Below are 4,429 nucleotides of genomic sequence, written 5' to 3' on the forward strand. Positions count from 1 at the left end.
GACGGGAGATTAGTCAGCGGCAAACTCCCATAACTCCGAGCCTCAGTTCCGCCGCGGAGAACTAATGCCAGTGGTCCCTCCCTAAGATTTACTCACCTCCCGAAGTGGAAGCAGGCAGGAGGCGGGCCTTAAACGGAGACCTGGGGTACGTCGACCAATCCGGAGAGCTCCATTGCGCTTTGGGCGACCAACAGCTCCGGGCATTAGGATTCTGGACCCGCCTCAAAGGTGAGGTTCTCTCACTCAGAACATCGCGAGATCTTCACTTAAGTGGAGTAATTGGTTAAAAGACCGAAAGACGGAAATTGAGAGATACGCCCACCGTTTCATTAGTTCCCTGATTGGCCTTCTACAAGAGAAGGCGGCCCACGTCCACGAGTTCCCTGGATGCCCATTGGTGAACGGTGCTGGATTGCCAGTGCGCTGGCGTCGGCGCGGGCGTTCGAACCGGCGCTTGGCGGCGTTACCATGGGGGCGCGGCCTGGCGGCAGGCTCAAGCTAGTGAGCTGACAGCACGCCTCGGTCGCCCGCCTTGGGGCTCTTTGCTGTCAGCTTTTTCTCCTGTCTTCAGACAGGGTTGGTCGAGGAGGAATTTGGAAGCCTCCGAGGTGAGAAATGGCGGGGGAGAACCGGGGCGGGGGGGAGCCTTGCTGCCTGCCCCGCGGGAGAGGGTGCGCAGGGCGCCCGCCAAGCGCGTGAGGAGGCGGGCAGTTGGGAGGGAACCGGCAGTTGACCTCTCCCAATGGTCCAAACGTTCACCCACTCGCCTCCCCTCTCCCTCACTTCTCCCGTGAAACCTTTTCTGAGTCTCGAAGTCCTCTTTACCCCTTTGAACCTATAGCCCTGACTGGAACCTCTCTTAGAGAGCTTCTGTTCTTCCTTGGGTACTTCCGTGAACCCCATTCTCTTCCCTTCTACCATATAATTCTGAGGTCTTTGAGGCAAGGCAAGCATCTTTCACAATGTTTTACACATAGTAGATTTTTCAGGAAATATTTGTTGAGTTGAATTTAATTCACCACAAATAAATTGGATTCCCCTCTATGCCCTGCCCCTTTTTCCCTCCCATACAGAGATTATTTTTTATCTTTATGGGGGAAGGGGGAGGGCATCCTGATCTCATATGCAAAAGGACCTGAAAGTTTACGGTTGGGCTTTCCACTCTTCGTGAAAGGGAAAACTTTTGGATTGCTTACTACAACTCTTCCCGCATTGTGGCTTTTAGTCTGGGTCTCCCAGTGTTTTTATTAGACTCCCGGTTGGTCTTTGCTTAAAACAAACCATTCTGTTGTTGCTGTATGCCAAAAGACTTGATCTCAGTTTCTTAATGACCCACAGCTGTTGTCACATTTTAAGTGTTTTCTCTTTTGTATTTCTGTTCTGCTTGTAGTCTCTCTACTTCGGCACATATAACAGCTGCTCCGGTAGCCTATCCGTTTATCAGGTGTCCGTGATAGAACTGCATTACCAAGACTGTTGTTTCGTTGTTAACTCCTAAGGCTATATATTCCCAATATGCTTTGTTGATTCTTATATCAAAATCATAGCTCAATGATGACTTTAATGAAAGGATTGAAAAAAGTCAGGTTTAGCAGCTCTGTTCTTATTACCTTCTTATAAAACTTTGAACATAACCTTATAGCTAAACTGTAGACCTGTGGCATGTAATGGAACCCGGACTGGGGATTCAGGGTTTGGTCTTGGCTCTGTCTCTCTCACTGTGGCTGGCTTTGCAGGTCATTTAGCCCTTTCAGATTTCACGTTTTCCATGTGGAAAATCAAATGTTTGAATTAGATTAGAAGTCATGTCGCTCTATTATCAATTTAGTCAAGTGGTTGATGCCAGGTAGATATCATGCACTCAGCCTTCCAAAGACCATATAGCTGGAAGTAATAGCTACCATTATTGAGCATCTACCCTGTGCAAAGCACTATATCATATCAAGGGCTTTACATAAATATTACATTTTTCTTAGCATAATACATTAATCTACTGCCCACATAACATTTCATTAAAAACTGTTGGTTTATGTTGTTAGTGAAAATCTTTAGCTATTCATAGTATGTCCTTGGGGCAACCTAGGGCATGATTCTCTCATCTTCCAGTTTAGGAGGAACAGCAGTTTCTTCCTCTGGGCTGCAGTTTTGTTTGTAAAGTGAGGGGTTGATTGAACCACTCTTCTCAGATCCCTTCAGTTTAATTGATGAATTAATCCAGTTTCCTGCGCTGGCTCAGCAAACCTATTCATAATTTGTTCAGAGTAGGTCCTCAACAAATTTTGTTAAATGAGTAATAGGGTTCTACTTCTTGTACTTTGAGTGTTGTGGTCATTGTATACTTTCTGAGATATTGTCTCAAGGATTTTGATGTTCATATCCTATTAAACAAGAAGACTTTTCCATAGGCATAAACTAATAGGTACCATTCGTACTGGAAAAAATTCAGTTTTCCACAAGTATGTCTTTTTCCTGTGTAGCGAAAAACCAAATATGTGGGGTCCCCACAATTCTCTGTGACACCAGCTGGGTGTCCAACCGTTTAACTCAGTCTAACAGTTTACCTGGAGATAGTAGGGAAAAACCAAATATGTGGGGTCCCCACAATTCTCTGTGACACCAGCTGGGTGTCCAACCGTTTAACTCAGTCTAACAGTTTACCTGGAGATAGTGTCAGATCCCAGAGGTTAAGGGCTTAGTCCCACAAGACTGCTCCCATACCACTTCAGATGCCAATCACAAGTAGTTAGGTCCCCAGATACCCACAACTTCTCTCAGATTTGGCTACAAATTGGAGGTTCCCACGTCCCCCTCCTCAGGTTTGATTAATTTGCTACAGCAGCTCCCAGAACTCAGAGAAACACGTTTATCACCATCAGAAGTTATTTTGCTTATTTGATTATTGATTATCTCCTTCCATTAGAATAATAGCACCTTGAGGGCAGTGACTTTATCTGTTTTGTTCCTCAATGTCTAGAAAGGGCCCAGCTCATAAAAGTCCCTCAAGCTATTTCTTGAATGACTGGATGAAAGGTTTTTGTTGTAACTGTGACCATAGCTGTGTCCATAGCAATTCATTTGAGTGATAGAAACTTCCTTCATTTTTTTGCTCAGGGGCAGTGAGTCAGGGCACCACCAACTCTGCTTTAGTTTTCTTGAGTAATCAAACTACCCTGATACAAAAGTTTCTATCACCTATGACTGCAAATGGTATCAAATGCTTTTGTATAGTTCTAAAAATAGTGTAGGGATATTTATTCGTTAAATAATTATGGAATGTTTATTATTCCCAGACATTGTTTTAGATTCCAGGGATAAAAAGATCAATAAGACACATTCCTTGACCACAAGATCATATTCTAATGGAGGAAATAGACATACTCATAGATAATTATTACAGAATGTAACTGCAATGATAGAGATATGCAAAAGGTATGATATGAACATAGAAGGGAAATCCAGCCACATCTGGGGAGACCAGAAAAGAACTCATTTGTGTTTTAATCAATGGGTAAGAGGTAGACAGGTAAAGTGAGCTTTGATGAGAGTTGGAGGAGACCATTTAAGAGCACAACGTGAATAAATGCACAGAGATAACAAGCTGACTAAACTGAAGAGTAGGTGGGAGAGAGGGGAATGGGCTAGACTGTAGAAGGCTTTGTAGGACATGCTAAGGAGCTTGGACTTTGTCCTTTAGATAGGTGACAGGATGCCCCTGAAAGGTTTTAAATAAGGGAGCAGCATGGTCATAACTGTGCTTTCAAAACAATGACTTGGTTCTGTAGTGTGGAGGATGGTTTGGAGGGGGCAAAACTGGAGGCAGGGAGAGCGGTTAAGAGACATGTAATGATCTAGGTGAACCACCATCTGAGGCGGAACCACCAGGGCTGTGGTAGTAGGAATGAGGATAGCAAAGAGGAAATCTGACAGATATTTAGGAGATTAAATTGACTGGACCTGTTGATCAGATTTGGGATTAAAGGAGAAGGAGGAGTCTAAGGATGCTTCCCAGTTTAGCTCTGAGTGACTGGATAGATGGTATTTTGTCACTTACCCTACCTCAGCCCTCACTTCCCCAAGGAACAAAGAGATGGAGGAACAGATTTTGTGGGGAGTTAATGAGTTTGGTTATTGACAAGTAGTTCAGATGCTCAATCATTGGGGACATTTTGATAGTGATACCTGCATGTTTTTGCTGCAAGACAACTGTAAGATTGTTAGTTTTATTGTGAGGTGAACTAAAGTTACACTGGAATTCTGAAAGTACTCAGTTAATAAAATTGCACAATATCCAGGCCAAAAAGACTAGTTGAGATTTCACAAGTAATGAGGAGCAGTACTGTGTCTCTTATAGTCTTTTTTTTTTTTTTGCGGTACGTGGGCCTCTCACTGTTGTGGCCTCCCCCCTTGCGGGGCACAGGCCCTGGGCGCG

General features: G+C 44.1%; 1 protein-coding gene across 1 annotated transcript in view; it reads left to right on the forward strand.

Moving 5' to 3' along the window:
• The first annotated feature begins 415 nt into the window (after positions 1-415).
• Positions 416-4,429, forward strand: part of KIF24 (kinesin family member 24) — a 62,433-nt gene continuing 58,419 nt past the window's right edge. Inside the window, exon 1 of the mRNA XM_007470778.1 lies at positions 416-608. The gene's annotated coding sequence lies outside the window, so the exon portion shown is untranslated. The remainder of the gene's footprint in view (positions 609-4,429) is intronic.

Source organism: Lipotes vexillifer, unplaced genomic scaffold, assembly GCF_000442215.2.
Source record: "Lipotes vexillifer unplaced genomic scaffold, Lipotes_vexillifer_v1.1 scaffold2225, whole genome shotgun sequence".
NCBI classification, from domain to species: domain Eukaryota; kingdom Metazoa; phylum Chordata; class Mammalia; order Artiodactyla; family Lipotidae; genus Lipotes; species Lipotes vexillifer.